General features: G+C 65.5%; 1 protein-coding gene and 1 long non-coding RNA gene across 2 annotated transcripts in view; both read left to right on the forward strand.

The window, feature by feature from the left end:
- The first annotated feature begins 1,105 nt into the window (after positions 1 to 1,105).
- On the forward strand, positions 1,106 to 5,037 carry LOC132013299 (uncharacterized). Its single transcript, XR_009402985.1, has 4 exons — positions 1,106 to 1,264; positions 2,157 to 2,254; positions 3,130 to 3,292; positions 4,861 to 5,037. It is a non-coding gene; the product is annotated as an uncharacterized LOC132013299 (long non-coding RNA).
- Positions 5,038 to 7,635: 2,598 nt separating this feature from the next.
- Positions 7,636 to 19,428, forward strand: part of PTP4A3 (protein tyrosine phosphatase 4A3) — a 31,362-nt gene continuing 19,569 nt past the window's right edge. The window contains exon 1 of the mRNA XM_059395238.1: positions 7,636 to 7,710. The gene's annotated coding sequence lies outside the window, so the exon portion shown is untranslated. The remainder of the gene's footprint in view (positions 7,711 to 19,428) is intronic.

Consider the following 19,428-nt stretch of genomic DNA (forward strand, 5'->3'; position numbering starts at 1 on the left):
GCTGTCCCACAGAGTTGGGACGTCAGAGCCCAGACGGGCTGACCGCTGCTCCAGGGTACCGCTCTGCCCCCACTCCCTGGGCCCTCCTCCTTCTGGGGCCAATTTCTGTTTCTAGTCTGGTCCCCGGGTGGCTGGAGAGACTGCGGTGGGGCCTCAGACGAGGCGAGGGGGACATTCAGGAAGACAGATTCCGATCCAAATCCTGGCCCTGCTGCGTCCTTTCCGCTGTGAGTCATTTAGCATCTCCGTGCCTCAGTTTCCCCTCAACTGTATGATGAGGACGGTAATACCTGGTGCCGCAGTGAGGAGCGAGTGAGAAAGCAGACGTGTTTTGGGGTCCACCTCATGGCCGTGTGGGCCTGAATGCATGGGTGTGTATCAGAATCCCCCGGGAAGCTTCCATCCGATGCTTATGCCTGGATCCTGGAGAGGCAAATTCAAGTGGTCTGGGCAAAAGCTTGGGAACCAGCATTTAAACCCAAACCTCCCCGGTGATTCTGTAGCCAAGGAGCGACTGCCACTGGGCTGACCTCGGTTCCTGCCAGGGCACTGGGATGCTGGTCAGTGTGGACACTGGGGTGTCGGCCTCTTAGGTCCCTGCTTGCAACGTCGAACCCGGCTAACACTTAGTTACTGCCGGACATTAGTCCTAGGTGGGCATCACCTCTTTGCCTCCCCCTCTCCCCCACCCCTCCCCCCTCTCCCCTCCCCCTCCTCCCTCCATCCTTCATCCCTCCAATCCCTTCAAAACAAATGGACTTTACTACGTCCTGGGCCCTGTAGATAATTCTTTTTCCCCTCTGTAAATCAAATCCTGTTTAAATCCTGCTTGGGTCCTTGTAGCCCGAGCCTCCGCCGTGGTCTGCACCTCGTCTCCGGCAAGCGGCTTTGTTTAGGGCGGCTGACACTCCTGCTAACTCCATGTGTTTACAGTGTCCGCGGAAACTCCAGGTGTGGGAGGAAGGCCTCTGAGTTTATTCTGACCAGAGAGAGGGTGGGGACCATGGGGGGATTTCAGGGCACCCTCCTGCACAGGGGTCTCAGGCTGCACTGTCCCCAGCCCTGTCACTGTCCGCTTTTCACAGGTGAGTCCCCAGATTATTTCCCCGGAGGCTCAGAGGGGACCCTGCAGACCAGAGACAGACCTGAAACGTGGCCCCAGGCTTCCAAGTTCCCACCCCTCCCAGAGGAGGAACCCAGGAAGGCTTCTCAGAGGAGGTGACATCTGAACTGGTTGATGTGAAGACTGAGGAGGAGGAAACGGGTAGGTGGTGGAGGGAAAGGTATCAGCAGCAGGGGGAAGCCTGGGCAGTGCTGTCCAAGCAGGGGTGTGGCCCCTCCCCACCCCCAGCCAACGTGGGTTCAGGGTGGGCAAGTCTAGCCTGATTTAGGCCAAGGAGATGCTGCCAGAGGCAGCCTTGTGGGTTCTGTGCGCTCTCCCGTCCCTGCGTAACCTCGTAGCCTTTTTGTGACCACGAGGGAAACCACGGAGGACGAGGAGAAAGCATGTCCGAGAAGCACAGCCAGAGCCCGGGGGGCCTGTGCCTGGAGCTCACCCTGCCTTTGTGCTTCCCGACACACGAGATCAGAACTTCCCTCCCGGGAAGCCAGCCGGCTCCTGGTTTCTTTCCCTTGTTCCTGGAAGTGCCCCTTCCCCCTAGGTGGCCTACAGAGCTCGAATCCAGGGGTCCCTGGAGCTTGAATCCAGCCACGCTGGTCCCTTCTTGAGGCCCCTAGGGGCTGCCAGCCCTCTACAGGGCAGCCTGCGCTTCCTGGCGGTCCGCTGGCCCCACGGGTGGGGGTCTTGCACTGCAGCCTCGGTCCACCCACGCTGGCTCTGACGGTCCCTGAACACACGGGGACCCATCTGCGTGGGGGGCCTTGCTGCGCTGTCTTGCCCACGGCCTCCCTGAGGCTCACCTGTGCTGTGTGCAGGGGGGGAGCGCTCGGGACGGCCTGGGGCGCCTGCTTCGTCCCAAGGGCTGACGTCTGGGGCGCGGTCATGCTGAGTGTCGGGGTGCAGGATGGTGACCCTGAGCCTGGGAGGGAGGAGCCACACAGAGCGGCACCTGCCAGGGGCTCCCACGCCCTCTGCCTCCCCTTGCCCTGTTTTTGTTCAGGAGACACTGAGGAGCATGAAATGACCCATTTCACAGGGCGCGGCCCGGCGGAGCCACCAGCTTACAAAATCCCAGAGCATGTCCATCACCCAGAACGACCCTTGAGGCCGGGCCAGCACTCATCCGCGCTCTGGGTCCGTGAGGTCGCCTGTTGTGCACGTTGCACGGGACTCTGTCCTGCGAGCACGGTCCTTCGTGTCTGACCTCTCACGCTCAGCACCCTGCTTCCAGGCTGGTCCCTGCCCGCCGCGTCCGAGCCAAGGGGCTTCTGCTCGGGAGGGACACGTGGCCTTTGCGGCTCCTTCCCTCAGGGACCCACCCCAGGGGGCTTCCGCACCACCGCCCCCGGTGCACGCGTGGGCAGGTTTGGTTGGCGTCCTGCTTCCAGGTTTGGGGACATGGCTACACCTGGGCGCCTCCCCGCTGGCTCTGTCACCCGCGGTCCCCGTCATCTGTGGTGGTGGGTGGTGGCCTCGCTTCACTTCCTCTGGCTGCCCAGGCAGGTCATCCGCTCGCATCCGCACCGGTATGGAGGGCAGGCCCAGAGAGAGGGAGAGAGGGAGAGAGGGAGAGAGAGAGAGCACGAGCTAGTTACCTAGCCCGTCCCCCGCCCCCCCGCCATCCTTCCCTTTGGTATTAGGAATCGGGCTTGTCTCTTCCTGGGCCTGATGGGAAGGACCCCCCACCCCACTCCATGCACGCTTGAGGCCCTGCAGAGCTCTGACCCCGTACCTGCTGGGTTTCTTCCTGCATGCTGGTACCAATGAGAAAGTTTAATTGAAGGGGATTCTGTACTCTGAGCGAGGATTCTGTACTCTGATGGGGGATTCTGTACGCTGATCGGGGATTCTGTACTCTGATGGGGGGTTCTGTACTCTGATGGGATTCTGTACGCTGATCAGGGGTTCTATACTCTGATCGGGGGATTCTGTATGCTGATCGGAGGTTCTGTACTCGGATGGGGGGGCTCTTGTACACAGTTGTTTCTGCCATGCATCTTCTCCCACAGAACTGGGGGTGTATGCAATGAAGCTGTCAGAGGCTCAGCCATGTCTTGCACGGAGGGACCAGACACGCTTACCCTCAGTTGTGCCCACCGCGCTCCCGGCTCCTCCTGTCATGGTCTCCTTCCTGACCCTGCGAGGGGACCGGCACAAGCCTGGACTTAGCAGGTGCTCAGCTGTACAATGCTGTGTTTGGGCAGAGGCGGGGTGGGACTGGGCATGGCCGGGCCCCTCTTCCCTGTAAACCCATTCTGAAGAAAATCCCCAAGAGCAGTTTCAATGCTTCAGTGCCCAGGACAGTAGGCTGGCCTCCTCTCCAGCAGGGGCATCTCTCCACTGTTGAAGCTGGAGGGGCGCCCAGCAGGAGTTGCTTACCTCCAAGAACAAGATGCTCACCACCTCACCAAGAGTAGGGTCCACTCTTGAGTTTTCCTCTAAGTCCTAGGCAACTGTGGGAGTCCCCCACCCTCGCCTCCCATCCTGAACTCGCCTGGTTCTTCACTACCTTGGGCCACTGCCCTATCTTTGTTCCCCCTCTCTCATGGGGTGCCCCCTGAATGTGTCTTCAGTATGCCGGCGCTGGGTACTCAGTAACTACCAGCCGCAACCCCAGAGCCCCAGCTAATAAGCCATGGCCTGCGCCCTTGGAGGACACCCTGTGCACGCAGAGTGAAGGCTGTGCATGTCCGCATGGCGTCCGAGGCCCTCTGCCACCGGGATGCAATGACTCGCCGCATGCCCCGATCCTGGTGGTGCCTACGTGGTCCCGATGTGCCTTGCATTTCTGCCTTTCTACCTTCCTCCGTAGGCACCATTCCCCTGTCTGGGCGGCCCTGCCCGCCTTGGGGGCCTGCAGCATCCCGCAAGCCCCCACGCTAGTGTCGCCCGGACCCCGAGTGTCTGTCTGCCTGGAGGGTGGGGCCCGAGGCTTACCCGCAGAGCCTGCAGACAGGGAGGGGGAGACTAGGGCCACTTGGGTGTGTGCCCTGGGGGTGGTGGGGTGGTGGGGATGGTGTGTGCCCTGGGGGTGGTGGGCACTCTTCCAGGCCAGGGAACCATACCCGATGTCCATGTGGGCTCTCCTGGTAAGTGGTGGGGCAGCATGCAAACTCATGAGCTCGGGTTTGCTGTTGAATATTTGGACACTCCTGTGACGGGGAACTCACTACTTCATTAGGCCTCATCCGCAGCCGTGGCAGCTTCCTGGGAATGCGGGCTTGGCCTTGCTGCAAAGTCTGCTGCGGGGGGTAGAGGGTCAGCAACCCAAGGCGGTGTGAGGTGCTGGGTGTGACGAGTCGTGGGGTTCCCCTCTCCCGCGGGGCCTCCGGAGCTGGGGCTCTGGCAAACCATGCTGCCCTCTGGTGGCCGCCACCCGCCACAGCTCCGGGGGTCTCTGCATCTCCCCGGGGGGGGGGGGGGGCGGGGGGTGCGGCCCTCTCCTCGGGTCCCTGAGTGGCTGCCGCTGGGCATGCAGGCGACCTGGGCGGTGAGCGGACCCCAGGCCCTGTGGAGAAGACAGACACACACACACACAAATTGGGAGGATGGTGTCTTCTAGCTTGGGCAGGCCTGGCGGTGGCCTCCACAGTCCCTGGGCTCGTGCGGGCCCTGTCCCATGGGTGGGGGTGGTTAGGGACCCCCAGTTCCATCCAGGTTCCCCGGCCTGGACCCACTGTTGCCAGGAAGTGTTAACGACCCTCCAGGTTTCACACCTGCGCTGCTTGCTCTTCCCACAGACACCACCAGAGGGCGTGCGTGAGGCGTGCTGGGTCCCAGCGATACCACCCTCAGTCCTGTTGCCCTGGGGGGCATCGGGATCGTGGGCACTCTGGGTGTCTGGGCCCGCTCACTGGTGGCAGCCCTCGCCGAGGGGTTCCTCCAGCCTCTGACGATCTCTGCTGCACCATCCTGGGTGGAGGACGTGCGTGTGCAGTCTGGGATATGGGCACGGCCCGGAGTTCCCAGGGGCTCTAGGTACGGAACTGGAAGTCACCAGGTGCAGGCTCAGATGGGCCCAGGCCCGCAGGGTTGGGTGGGGGACACACCCGGCTGTGGCTGTCGTCGGGGAGGCCTTTGCACACACACTGGAGCACTCCTCTGGACTCAATGGGCAGACATCTGCTTGGTGTGCAGAACCTCCTTGAAATTCTGACGCCCAGGACACACCCTTCCTGATTCCCAGACCTGGTGGGTGCTCCCGGGTGCTTCCGGCTGCTGTCCCAGGGCCTGAGCTCCTCCTGCCTTTCCTGCCTGCTCAGCGGCCCTGCCCTTCCTGCACTGACTTGGGGCTGGCCTGTGCGACCTACGGGAGATGGGCATGTGTGACTCTAGAGGCTCGATGATAAACGAGAAACCTTGCTCCCCGGGATCGCTCAACCTGGAGGGGAGGGGCCGGGGCCACCTGAGACCCCAGGGATGCCCAGCTACTAGGAGCTCCTGACACCCCCCGCCTGCCCCCGAGAAAGGCCCGGTGGCGACTGGTGGGTCGGACTGCCGGTCCGAGCTGACTTGCCTCGCAGCCTAGTTAACCAGCGCCCAAAGAAAATCTGTCGTCACATAAGTAACATGGGTGTGTTACCGGAAATCGGGAACGAGAGAAACAAGCACAGCTCTCACTGCTCCCTGGCCCACAAGCCTGTGCTCCCCAAGTCTGGCTTCCTCTTCCTGTTCAGCTCATGGCGGCTCCCTCGTATGCCCTGGTGGCAGCCTGCAGTGGGGCCTTGGGGTGCAGGACGTGTATTTGGGGTGATGCCCAGGGCCTTCTGAGAAGTGTTCAGGTGCCGCTTTGAAGACTTGTCGCAGACCGGAGGCTGGGGTGTGTGCCCACTGGCGAGGCCTGTCCCGGGGTGCTAACGCCTTCAAGGCTCGGTGCCTGCCGGGGGTCAGGTGCTGTCGGGGTGCGCTCAGAATGGGCCCCTGGGGCTGAAACGGCAGGGGCAGAGGGTGTGGCGCGGCCACCCGAGGCCCTTCGTTCCCGAGGCCCTTCTCTTGCTCCACGCCTATACCTCGTACCTGCATAGAACTTCCGCTTTTCCCTGCCTCGACTTTGAACCACGTGCTCTTTGAGGATGGCCCTCAAAGGACAGTCCTAAGAACGTTTACTGAGCACCTGCTCAGGACCGGACAGAGCTAACCTGGCACTAACCAGGCCGGTCGTCTCCTCTGAGGTGGGAGCGATCGCTGTGGCCCCACTCTCTGGATAAGGAAACCAAGGCTAGGAGAGGTTAAGCAACAGAGCCCGCCGGGGGAGGCTCACACGCGGAGGCCAGTGTCCGCGGAGCACCTGCGGCCCACATGGCTGGCGCTCGTCCCCTCCTTGTGGCCCTGCTGCTTCTGGGGCCAAGCCTGCTGGGCTGGAGGCTGCTTTCTGGAAATCCACTTAGCACTGACCTCATCTTTGTCCTCCTCCGAGCTAATCTGCTAATCCTGCCCACCCCGTGGGCCCCTGCACAGTCTGTCTTCCCCCTAATCCATCTCTGAGGGGGGCCTCCTCTCCACTGCTTGGGGTGGGGGGGTTGGTGGGGATCTCCTGCATTCGGAGCTTCCCGATTCCAGGGGGGATTCTGGAGCCTGGAATTCAGGCCTGGAGTGTGAACCTGTCTGTCCCTTGCTCAGCCATCACCTGCCTTCCAGGGGTCCCTGTGGCTGCTGAGGGTGGGCGGCTGGGGGAGAGCAGCCTCCCCCAGAGGTGGTCCCAGAGCAAGCTTCCACCTGGCTGGGGGAGGAGAGGCTGGGCATTTGGCTGGGCCGAGGGCAGGGGGCACCCATGGACTGGTGTGGCGGGAGACTTGAGACTTGCTTCTGTGCCTACCTCTCTGGCCTCGTGCCTAGCCACGAGCCCCCTAGGAAGTGCTGATCCAGAAGGAGACCCCCTTACCAGTCCCCAAGGGGCATCTCAAAAGTCTCCCCGGGGGCTGGCTGGTGGCTGAAATGGCCCAGCCCACGTGGCACAGGGAGACAGGGAAGAGTTGGGCCTCACTTCTCTCAGGCACCTCTGTGTGGGCGCCTGCCCTGGAGTGCGTGAGGTCCCCGTGGCCCTGATGACCACCTCTAGGAGCTCACTTCCAGAGGCCCCCCGTACATGAGACCCCAGTGCGGCCACTGGGTGACTGCTGTGCAGGCCCCATCCTTCCGGAAACCCCTCCCACGGATCTGGGGCTCAGCCCCATGGACAAGTGGGTAAGTCGAGGCACCTTAAGTTTCGTAAAACTGTTGGCCTCCGGACCTCTCCCGAGCTCGGGACCCCTCCCCCTCCGTCCACACTGCCCGTCCATCCTCCCCCGGGGGCTCAAAGGAGCCGCAGTACATCCGCACTCCCAGCCTTTGGTAGCCTGCCCCCGCCAGGGGCCAAGGTCAGACCCCGGACCGCCCCCATGGCCACGCCCCTTTCCGTCTGGGCGGGGCCTCCCGGGCGCGCGCGCGCGCGCGCGACTGCAGCGTGGGGAGCGTTCCCATTGGGCCGCGCCGCCCACGTGACCCGACGGCGCGGCCCGCGCTCCCGGGGCCGGGGTCGCGCTTGCGCGCGCCGGCCCACGTGCACGCGCGCCCCCTGCCTCCGCCCGTCGAGCCGGCGCCGGGACCGCCAGGTCAGTCTCCTCGGCGCGCGCTCGGCGTGGGCGCGCGGCGCGGGCGCGTGGGGCCGTGGGCGCGCAGGCGGAGCGCGGCCGCCTCTTGCGCTGGGCGCGTCCCGGGACCCCGCGGCCTGGCTTGGCCGCCGCTGCTGCTGCTGCTGCGGGAACGCGGGCCTGGGCGCGGCCACGTGCAGGGCGCTGGAGGCCGGGCTCGGGGCCCAGCCCGTCGTTCCCCCCTTCCCCGGGGGCGTGCAGCGGGACGACCCCGGCCGGAAGAGCTGAGCTGGCTCCCGTGTCTGGGGGGGCGCGTGACCCCGTCCGCAGGTCGTCCTCCCGAAGTTGCGGCTCGGGGTTCTGGTGCGGCCCCGGTCCCTACTCTGCTTCCTCATCGGCGTGGTCCCGGGGGACCTGGTCTTCTCAGAACCCCAGGGGTTTCCCTGTCCTGCGGTAGGACGGGGAGGGCAGCCGACGTCCCCAGCCCATGTTCCCGGAGGCTGAGCTCTGCGGCCCGGCCCAGACCCTTGCCGGGGCTGGTAGCCTGGCAGTGCCTCCCCGAGCCCTGGCCCCGCTGCGGAGCCGCGCCGGCAGCCTGGCGCCAGTGTCGCAGGGATTTCACAGGTGGCTCCGCGCGCGCGCCTGGGGCTCGGCTGGGCAGCTGCGGCTGGGACCGGCGGTGTGGCCAGCTGCGAGCCGGCAGAGCGCAGCCCCTGTGTGGTGTGGTGACCTCTCAGGCCGGCGCCTGGCCCGTTGGCTCTGGGAGAGCGGGCCTGAGGGTGGCAGGGGGTCCAGGCCAGCAGGTCACAGTGCCCGTGGCCACCCCAGCCTCTTCGCCAGGCCCTGCGCCTCGTCTCCTGGCCTGCGGGCTCTGTGGTCAGCTCCGCACCTGATAATGGGTTCGGACCAGAGCAGCCCGGGGGTGGGGACCAGATGGGGTCCGTGGAGGGGACCTGTGCTCTTCTTGCCCAGCGGCCTCTTCAGAGCTCCGTGCATGTCCTCATGACCTCATGTCCTCCCGTGAGGTTATTAACCCCATTTCTCAGATGAGGAGACTGAGGCCCAGTGCGGTGGAGTCAGGTCCATTTCCCCTGCAGATCTAACCAGGGCCTTGGTTTGCCCATCTGTGAAGTGGGTGCTGTTTGGCCCACCCTGCAGGCTGCTGTAAGGAGGCAACGGGAGAGGCTGAGTCTGGGCCTGAGGCCGGCATGGGTGGGTCTCCACGGCCCCCCCTCCCGGCCGCTCTTCAGGGAGAGAGGCTGCCCCTCAAGTGTCCCTAGGACGACCACTGCACCCCGTAATTACTCTGTGCACTTACTCTGTGCCAGGCCCCGTGCTGGGATCGGGTGGGTGTCGGGGGTGAGCCTCAGGACTCCACTGGCTGGAGGGGGACAGGGCAGGGCGTGTGCCCCTGTCCGAGTGCTCAGGGTGGTGGAGGACGATGCCGGTGGTGAGCAGATGGGGCCTCCAGGCTGTCTCCTTGGCTTGCCGGCCCCTCCTTGCCCTTGCTGTCCTCCGGGACACCTTCCCTGACCTCCGGGATGGGGCTGGGGGCCCCAGCGAGTCTCCTCTGTCTCCTGCGTGCCAGCTTGACTTCCTGCCCACGTGGCTGGGAAGAGGTGCGCACCATCGGCCTTGGCCAAGCTGCTGTGAGCCCGCCCTGCTCCCCAGTGGGGTGCACTGGCAGCACACAGGCCTGTGCTAGGGGCCTTGGGGGCTCACATCCAGATGGGGACACTGTGCCTCACTGGCTGGTGGACCCGAGCAAGAGGTCAAGGAGAAAGGGCACGGGCATGTCCAGGCAGCGTTTGGCTGGAGGGGCAGAGCCGGGAGCGGCTGGGGCTGTGGTTCCAGCGATGGCTGATGGTTTCCCAGAAACCTTGAACTTGCCGTTACCCAGAGGCTCCAAACCTCACTGTAGGCAGTCACCACACAGTGCACCGGGGCTTCTCCCCGCTGCCCGGCCCTAGCCTGTGCCCTCCGTCTGGGATGGCCTCCCCACCAGCTGCCTGGCATCTTGCCTCCACCCGGCCTCCCTTGCTGCTGTCACCTGCTCCCTGGAGTCCCCGCTATGCTGTACTGCCCCTCGGGGCTTTTCCCAGGGCCCGCAGGTACAACAGAGAAGGCGGAGCTAATCAGGAGGGCCTGGATTTAGTTTCTTCCCAGGAACCATTGCCTCGGCCCTCAGTTTCTGCATCTGTAGAATGGGAGCAAGGAGGTGTGGGGTCAGTCATGTGGGTGGACCGCACCCTGGCAGTCAGAAGGTGTGTGGGGAACACCACTTCCCTCCTTCCCACCTGGACCCTGGGTCTTCTTGTCAGGGGTAGGAGGGTTCTCATCACCTCACCCGTGGGGGGCAGGATCTCATTACCCGGGGGTGCCCCTCCACAGGGCCGGCACCTTTAGGGTCCCCGGGTGGTTTGGGATCCGGGTCAAAGCAGCCAGTCAGGCCTTCCTGTCTCCCTGGGCCAGCAAACTGGGGAGCCTACTGTGAGCCTGGCCCCGAGAGGCTGTGAGCCGGACTGCCCAAGCTGGAGGTCACCCGCGCAGGGTGACGCTCGCAGATGTGCTAGGAAGACATTGGATAGGGGTGAGGGCTGGCAGGTGGTGGGGAGGGGGACCCAGGAAGGGCCGGTGTCAGCTGTCAGACCTACGCCCGCCAGGCCCATCTCCCGCGGGAGGTCCCCAGGCCTCCAACACTGCCGACCCCTCTGTCCTGGGTCTTCTGGCCGCCGCCATTACGGTGCTCGTCCTGGTTGCCTGGCCTGAGCGCGGTGGGGTCTTGCATGGAGGCAGGACCGTGGAACGTCACCACAAGCCAGCAGCGGGGAGGGCCTGCGTCCCATGCTCAGGAAGTGTCTGCTGGGGGAGGGGCTGGGCTGGGAAGTTGGCTTCAGGGCCCCACTCTCCTTCTGGGTGACCCTTGGGGTGGGCGTCAGTGCCATAGTCTCCCAACACATGAGGGCTGGACCCGATCAGGGTCTGTCAGTGGGTCATCACCCCGGGTCCCTAGGTGCTCTTTGGGGGGCAGCACACGTGTCCCTCAGGACGTCTGGTGCCCCGAGCAGGCACTGTTGCTGGTGTGGGCAGACGGAAGGTAGGGAACTGGCCTCGCTCAGGTTCGGGGGAGCCGCGGAGTGTTCTAGAGCAGGGGTGGTGGGGTGGAGCGGAGCCTCGAGGGTCCGACTTCCCTGGGATATGGTCCCAGAAGTGGGAGCATCGGGAGGACGGCTCCCACCGTAGGGAGTCTGGGGTCTTGAGTGCTTAGCGGGGCACTGATGTGCTGGGATGGGGCTCTGAGCCCAGGATGTCAGGAGACGTGCTGCCGCAGGCCTCCGCAGTGTCCAGGCATGGCTACCGGAGCACACGTAGTCCAGGACAGGTCACGGGCTTCGGGCCAGTTCTGGTTCTCCTTAGGGCTCTCAGTTTCCGCAGACAGGGGGGCTCCGATCTGCCTTCTCCAGCTCCACCGTCCCCACAGCCCTTCCCGGGAGCGGCAGGAGCCCGTTCCCACGGCCTCTGTGGCCGCAGAGACCCCAAAGCCGGGGCTGGCCCAGCCGGTGGAGGCGGGCTGACAGGCAGGCGGCCCTGCCCTGTCCCCTTCCCATGGGGACTGGTGCTCCCAGCCGCTCTCCTGGCCCGGCGGCCCCTCTTGTGACTCAGGCTTCCCGGAAGAGGTGCGGGAGGGCGCCGAGGATTCCCCTCCGGCCACCCGCCCCGGGTTCCCCCGCTGCCTGCCTGTCCCATCCCTGCCCCGTGGCTACACGTGGTGGGCTTGACCTCTTCTGTGTCGCCCCGCCCCCAGAGGGCGCTCCTGATGGTGCCCCCCATCATCTGCTGGTGTGGGGACCCCAGCTCCCTCCTCACGCTCTGGCCCAGACCAGGGCCTGCCAAAGCAAACATCTCCCTGCTTTCATCTCCCTGCCGTGCTCAGCCGCGCCGCTCCTCTCGGGCTGCTCTCTGGCTGGCTGCCCAGTGGCCCGTCTGCTGGGAATGGCCGCGTGGAACTCAGGGGCTGTCTGGGGGTGCCTGGGGCGCTCCACGGTCGTCTCGCTGTCCTCTCCTCCCCTCCGCATGGTTTGGAGGAGCCCAGAGCCCTGGTCCCAGCTCTGCTGGTCTCTCTGGTGACCCGCGCCTGCCTCTGGGCTTCTTGAGCCTCAGTGTTCTTGTCTGGAGAATGGGGTGCTTGGAGCACACTGTGGACCTTGCAGCAGACTGGATGGGAGGTCAGGCCTTGGTGGGGAAGCTCCAGCCGCCCGAGCCTTGCTGCTGCTTCCTGCCCCGCGTCTGCTCTGTGCGACTGGGTCTCGCCCGGCTCTCCGCTCGCCCTCGCCAGGGGCCTGGGACCTGGGGAAGCGCGGCTGTTGGTGCCTTGGCTTCTTCAGCTGGCATGCTGGGCTCTCGGCGCCTGGGCGGAGTGGGCCGAGATAGCACCACCTGCCCTGGGGCTCACGTCTGGGGAGGGGTGACGCTCGAACAGGTCCCTGACTGCATCATTGTGATTTAATCCAGATGTTGTGATGTTCCGTATAAAAACCCACACAGCCCAGGCAATCTCTGATGGCGGTGGGCTCCGAGCTCCTGGGCATCTCAGCTTGACTTCGTGGGAGCTGACCGCTCTGCATCTCACTTGAAACGGGCCGCTTTCCTGATGGTCCCCATGGACCCAGGTCTCTGGGTCTGGATGGACCCGAGCATGTTAGTCAGCGCCCACGCCCATCACCTCCATCTCGGCGGCTGTGATGTCGGCTGGAAGCTACTGGCCTGGCCTCACTTCCGCCTCCCTGTGCCCTGTGAGGGGCTGCCCAGGCCTGCACTGGCCCCTGGTGGGGAATGGGTGATGGCAGAGAGAGGTGGCCCTGACCCTGGGAGTGTGGGTGAGCAGGACAGCAGCGGCTTTCCTAGAGCGTGTGACCCTCCGAGTCTGAGGCTGTGGTAGATAGAAGGTAGGTAGGTAGAAGTCCAGGTGAGCTTCTGGGAGGAGGCAGCATCTGGCCCGGGGCATGAAGGATGCGGGCATCACAGTAGGAGGGAGGGGCTCGGGCCGGAGTTAGCCAAGTCGCTGGGGCAGCTGCGTCGTCAGCCACACTCTGGGGCCTCCTCACAGCCAGCCGCTTCCCCAGGTGGGGGCTGCGTGTGTGGGTTGGAGGACCCTGCTCAGGGCAGCAGTGTGGGAGGTGTGCTGGGAGGGAAGGTGGCCTTGGCGGGGCTTGTGTGGTCCTTGCAGAGTGGCGTGGAGCCAGGACTGTCGGTCCCTCATTTACAGACGCGGAGCTCCTTGTGTGTGGGGGGCGTGGGGAGCGGACCCCATTCCGGCACAGCCACCAGCTTGCGCTCCCCTCTCTGGCTTTTCCTTAGCTCTGAGGCGTGGCTGGGATGGCCTGCCGCCCCCCACTCCGCGGTGGGGTGAGAGCCTGACAGGGGCAGAGAGGAGGTCCTGCCTCAGGCCTTTGGTGGAACTCACCCACCCGTGCCTCAGTTTCCCCCTCTGTAAACGGGGGTAGGAACCCCTTTCGTGGGGATGTTGGGAAACGTAAGACGGGCAGTGGGTCCGGGCAGCCCGAGGCGCACAGTGCGTGCCCTGCTGATGGGTGACCAGCCTCCCCCGCCCCCGCACCGCTCTTCCTAGACCTCGGCGGCTGGGGTGTTCCCACGGCCGGGCAGCCGCAGGAAGCCAGCTGGAGGCCGTGCTTCCCTCCCCCAGCCTCCCTGGCAGGAAGTCACCGGAAGGGCCGTCCCGAGGGGCCCCCAGGCCTGTGAGGACAGCCAGTGGCCGGGGGTCCCCGGTGGAGTGTAGGGGGCAGGGATGGACTGGGGCGGAGCTGGGGGCTCCCAGGCCCCCTGCGGCACGTGGGCTGGCGTGCGGGTGGAGCTGTCTATCAAGTGTGTCCGTCTGTCCGTCCAGCCTGTTTGCTACCCTTCCCCCTCCACGGGCCGGAGATGAGGCCCAGCATGGCTGTGGCCCACGAAGTCCCAGCCTCAGTCCTGGGGCGGGCTCTGAGCTGGTTGGGGAGGGGTGGGGTGGAGGGAGCCGCAGGAGGGGCCCCTAACCCAGGAGACAGGGGTGCGGGGTGCAGGTGGAGGCTGTGGCCTCTGGGAGCGTGGCTAAGGGGGTGGCTGTTGGGAGGGGAAGCAGAAGGGTGGGCAGGGTCTGGGGGCTGGATGGTGACTGTAGTGGTGGGGGCGGCCCGAGACCCTGTTCTCCTCACCCTCCCCTTCGAGACCCTTGGGTCAGCCGGCAGGTCTGGACATGCCTCCAGCAGGATCAGGGTCTGGGCTTCCGCCCCTTGGGACGTGCCCACTGCCTGGCCTGAGTGTGGCTGGCTGGGCCTGGGGACAGTTCCCACGGCCACTGCCAGCTGGGCCTGCCCAGCCTGAGGAAGGACGCTGACCCCAGTGGGCCCTTGGCCGCCTTGTGCCCGCCCGGCCTCCCGCCTTCAGGAGGAGCCTGGTGGGCTGGGGGTCCGGTGGCCCTGCCTGGCCTGCCATGGGGAGCAAGGGGCACCCCCGCCTGGTTTCTTCCTGTCTCCCCTGCGCTCTCACTGCGTTCCCCCCCGCCCCCGCCCCCCCCTCCCCCTCTGCGTCGGCAGGCTCTGTCCTGGGGTCTTGCAGGCAGGGTGAGCGTCTCCCCGACCCTTCCCTTCCCGTGAGGAAGTGAGCGTGAGAACCGGGTCTCTGGGCGGGCTCTGGGCTCCAGGAGCACCACGGCGGGGAGGCGTGGCCGTCAGCCGGTCCTGGGCGAGGCGGGATGTTCCAGCAGCACCCGTGCGCTGAGGACAGGCGGTCGTGGGCCTGTCCCAGGAGGGTCACCGGCTGTTCCCGAGTGCCTCCTGCACACCAGGCCCACTAGTCTGTGACCTAGCCCCACAGCTGCCCTCCGGTGTGGGCAGCCGGTTTGTAGAGCCCGGGCTGCCCCCGGGTCTGAGCGTTGCTGGCCTCACCCCCTCCCGTGTGCCGAGGTACTAAAAAGTGTATAAAAGATGGTTTGCGGCGTGTGTGCCCAGGCCTGAGGGAGGCTGCGGAGGTGGGGGCCGGGGTCCTGGGGCCTGCTGAGAGGCCCTTACAGTGGGAGAAGCTTGGACGGCTACTGGGAGGAGGGGGCGCTGGGCCAGGAGTCCAGAACCTGGGGAGGCTGGCCTGGGGACGGGGCTGGCCTCAGCTCTCCATGCTGTTCCTTCCTGGGTACAGCACACTCTGTTGACGGTGCAGGGCAAGGTGGGGCTCTCCACTTACCTCCCCTTCTGCAGGGGCTCTGCCTGGCCCCTGCATCAAGGGTAGAAGATTCTAGATGTGTGGGGCGATCTGCTTGGGCAGGGCTCCTTGATGGCTGAGAGCCTCTCGGTTGCTGGTGCTATGATTTGTGGGCGCCTGGCCCCAGGGTCCCTGCCAGGTTGCTGTGGCCAACTTTGTGGTCTTGCCTGCCATGAGCTTTTTTCTCTACGAGCTCCCTTGGCCCCAGAGCACAACCGTGGATGGCGTCCACCCGGAGCCCAGTGTCTGTGAGCCGGTGACGGACGGGGCCTTCGAGGAGGTGGGGTTGGGACGGGCAGGTGGAGCCAGGAGGGAGTCCCAGAGGGGAGGCCAAGGCCTGGCGACAGGACAGGATGCTCTGGGGACAGAGAGCGCCTGGCCCAGGGCACGGCAAGGGCAAAGGACTGGAGGCGAGACCGTACATGGCACGTCGTCAGGACAACAGGAGGGCGGGTGAGGCCAGAGCAGAGCGAGGAGGGGTGTGGGGGGACAGCAGCCGGTGGTGGGGCCCACAGGGGCGAGGGGACTTGGGCGTTTCCTTCGAAGTGGCGTGGGTGTCATCAGGGGCTTCAACCCTGAAGGACCGTGTCAGCGGGGTGACACCAGGTAGGGAGTGCGGGTCGGGGTACCCAGGACGCCAGGGTGGCGGCTGTCTCTGGGCAGACGCTCCCCAAACTCTCGGTGACCTCAGGGGCCCAGGCACTGCTGTCTCACTTGTCACTCCATGTGGCCTCTCCTGCCCCTGTTGGGGGTTCTGGGGAGTTTCTGTTTCCTCCTCTTGTGCTTGATTCTGTGACACCCCTCGATCTGCGGTTGCAAAGACCTGCCCCTCCCCGCCGCTGCCCTGCAGTGATTCTGAGAATGGGGGCCCGCCAGGGTCTGCCTTCCCCGGGGGGCATTTCCTGCGCTTCCCCGGCAGCCTGGGTCACCACCTTTCTGCTCCCGCCCTCCTGGCCTTCCCTCGGGCCGTGCCCTCCGCCTGACCCCCAGCCCCTTTGCCCTTCTCAGGGGGAGCTCTCAAGACTCGAGGGGGCCAGCGTGTCCTTCGCTGTCCTGCGGGGTGTGGTCCAGCTGCTGGTGTGGGCAGGCCCACCCGCACAGGCTGTGTGTGGCTGGCCGACACGGGGGCCGTCGCACGGGGCCGGGTGGTGTCGCCCCGTAGAGTGTCGCTCGTCTCTTCTCTCCCCTCCTGTCCTGGTGCTGCTGCCGGCTGGGGTTCGCCTCTGAACCAGCCTTGCCTCCAGAACGAACGAATCTGCGGGCTGTGCTCACTCGACGCGCGGTGGCTGTGTCTGTAGCTTTTGCAGATGCTGTGACGAATCCCGGGGACCCCGCAGGGCCCCCTTTTACCTGGCTGGCTGCTGGGCCTTCTGTCCCTCCCCAGCCTGCTCAGCGCCCTCCACAGCCCACTGCGCCCCTGCTGGACCCAGGAGGGGGACTGCCCAGGTGCTCCCCACCACCCCTCGCCCCTGTGCTGCCATGCCCACCCTCCTGACTGGACCCCCCCCCCAGGCCCTGCCACCCCCCATACCCTGTCTGCCCCTCCCTGGGTTTTTTCTCACACTTGGGTGCACGAGGGACCCCACTCGTTCTGCTGGGGAGAGGGTAAGCCCCCTGCCTCTGCGGTACCCCTGGGTCCTGGAAGCACGGGTGATTGTGGGTGTCCAGCCTTGCTGTCTGGACAGCGTACAGTCCCTGTGGGGGTCGGGGGGACAGACCCGCAAGTGACCCAGCTGTTCGTGAGCTGAGCATGGTCTCCACGTAGGGGAGCCAATAAAGGGGTGCAGCCCTGACCCCGGGACAACACGCTTGACCCTCGGAAGCGTGATGTGGAGATCGGGGAGCCACACCCCCAAGGCCACGTGGTGTGTGATTTTATGGACGTGGCAGGTCCGTGGAGATGTGCTCCCAAGTGGACAAGTGACTGCCAGCAGCTGGGCGGGCGGCGGGGGTGGGAGTGTCCGTGGGGACGGGGCAGGTCCACAAGAGGTGTGGGGCTGCTTGTTGGGGTGATGGAAATGTTTTGGGCGTAGGTAGTGGTGATGATCACACAACACCACGGAGATGCTAGAAAACGCCCGAGTGTCTGGTTTAAAATAGTTAAAATGGCCAATGTCACAGTCCATGAATTTTATCTCAGGAAAGCCATGGAGCCTGCTCCCCGCGCCGCAGAGTCTGGCCTGCGCAGGTTCTCAGTTAAAGTCTGCAAAATAGGATTAGCCCGGCTCTGCCCCGGGGTGGCCGGCAGGGCTTAGAGAAGAGCGGGCAGCGGTGCTAGGACTGGCGGGCACTCAGCGAGCTCAGGAGCACGGCGTGGAGCCGGCCTTCCCCCCGGGGCAGTGCCCGGTGTTGGTGAGTCTGGTGGCGCGTGGGGCCTGCTTCGGACATGTCTCTCTTCTTGTGCAGTCTCCTGCCCTCCCTGCTTTGTGTCCCCTCCACTCCCGATCGTCCTGTCTGGGTGGGGAGGTGGGCACTGCTGTGGGGCTCCTACTGCTGGGAGTCTGCAGAGCACAGTTGGGTGCGGGCTCGGGGCCGTGCAGCCCCACACGGGCTCTGCACCCCTGGTCGTGCCCTGTCTGGAGCTCCTGGAGGAGCGGCTGAAGGGCCAGTCGCGGGAAGCGGACGGGACGCGGGCTCGGTCACTTTAAAGCAGGGGCTGGCTACAGCCCGGAGCTAATCCCTCCACCTGACCAAGGTGGGGGCCCCAGGCAGAGGACCAGGGGCTGGGGGTTCAGGGTGGCCTGGCCTGGGCTCCGCCTCCGTCTCTGTGTGGCGGTCCCCGCCCTGACCACCGGCCGGGCTCAGAGATGGGAGCCGCACCGAGGAGCTGGAGGCAGGGAGGCGTGGCCGGGAGCCTCTCCCACCCTCGCAGCTGGGACTGGGGCATGGGGCTGACCCAACCCGGTGTGTTGCTGAGGTTCTGGGAGGGGCCGTCTTTGCTGGTGCCTGGCGTCCAAAACATTCTGGAAACGTGCTGCCGGCTGCCCTGCCCCCGCCCCCCGTCCCAGGCCATCGCATCTATTGAGGAATAAAGGCTCTGGGACATTTTGCAGGAAAAAAAGCCCCTTCGGTGTCCCAAGGAAACCCCTGGGGGAATCCCCATTCTGGATGCAGGTCCTCCCACGGGGCTTAGAGTCCCCTCAGAGTCCCCCTGGGTGTCTGGCACAGAAGAATCATTCCAGGGGCTCAGGCAAGGCTGCTGGGAAGGGAAGTGTCCCTGCAGATCCCAGGAGAGCGGCCACCAGCAGCTCCATGAAGGAACAGCGTCCAGCGAGCCCATCTTACCGATGAACAGACTGAGGCACAGAGACCCTCTGGGAGCTGTCAGGACCTGAGCAAGGGTGTGGGGCAGAGCCACACTGGGGTCGGGGTGATGGGAGGGAGCCCCTCCTGCTGGGCCCCTAGAGACCCCGCAGGGCCTGGGTTCGGGGAGGCCCCGCCTCAGAGTCTCCTGCGCTCCGTGGGCCTCAGGCTCCCACGGGTGGGACGGCCACGGGCACCCACGAGGTTGCGACGTTGCAGGGTGGACACAGCGCTGTGCATGGTGGGTGTCACGCTGGCTTCCCTGGGGGCCTGGGTCGTCGAGCCATCCTGGGCTGCGTGTGCTCGGGGTTCGAGCTGCTGAAGAGCAGGAAGCGCCACTGTGGTTTCAGAGACGGGACACGGTTCTCCGTCCACACAGGGATCCAGCCCGGGGCTCGGCACCCGGCGACCGCTGGAGATGCCGGCGGGGCTGACACGGAGCTGAGATGGCGGCAGCGCCGGGAAGAGAAAAGTAGCGGCGCGGGGCTCCCCACTGCCCTGGGGGTCTGCGGGCCCCTCTAGCGTGTGTCCTGGATGCAGCAACCTACCCCTCTTGCGCAGGTTCTCTGGGGGCGCCGGGGGGCTGTGTCTCGCTGCCAGGCTGGCCCACAAATAGCCATGACCTTCCGCACCCAGCTTGGCAGCGCCCAGGGCTGTGAGGCCTACGTGCGCCCGGCAGAGTCCTCCCGGGGCGGTGGGGCCGGTTATTTTGGATGTGGCCTCCCGAGGCCAGGTCAGAACTCTTTCCCGTGGCTCCTGAAGGCCCCTCTGACGCGCGTCCCCCAGGGTCTTGGCCAGCAGCCCTGGCCACCTCCGTGATCTTGCGACCCCTTCCTGCCCGCCTGACCCCTGGCGGCCTGTGTGCTGGGTGGGGGGGGGGTGCAGGGGCCTTGGTGACGGATGGAGGCGATGGGTGACGGGGCTTCCGGGAGCCCTGAGATCTGTTGGAGGGCCGGGCCTCGGTTTCCGGATCAGGGCTTGTTTTAAGGAGAAAACACAGCGGTAGTGCCCACCTGGGCTGGCTCAGCTGCGCATAGCTGTGGCCTCGGGCTAGTCAAGTCACTGACTGCATGGCCATAGCCTCAGTTTCCTAATCTGTGAAAAGGGCTGATGGCTTCCTTCAGCACTGCGTGGGGGATGAATGTGGGGAGGGGTCTGCGTGTGCAGGGGTCCTGGAGCCTTCCC

The sequence above is a fragment of the Mustela nigripes genome, chromosome 3 (assembly GCF_022355385.1).
Source record: "Mustela nigripes isolate SB6536 chromosome 3, MUSNIG.SB6536, whole genome shotgun sequence".
Taxonomy (NCBI): Eukaryota; Metazoa; Chordata; class Mammalia; order Carnivora; family Mustelidae; genus Mustela; species Mustela nigripes.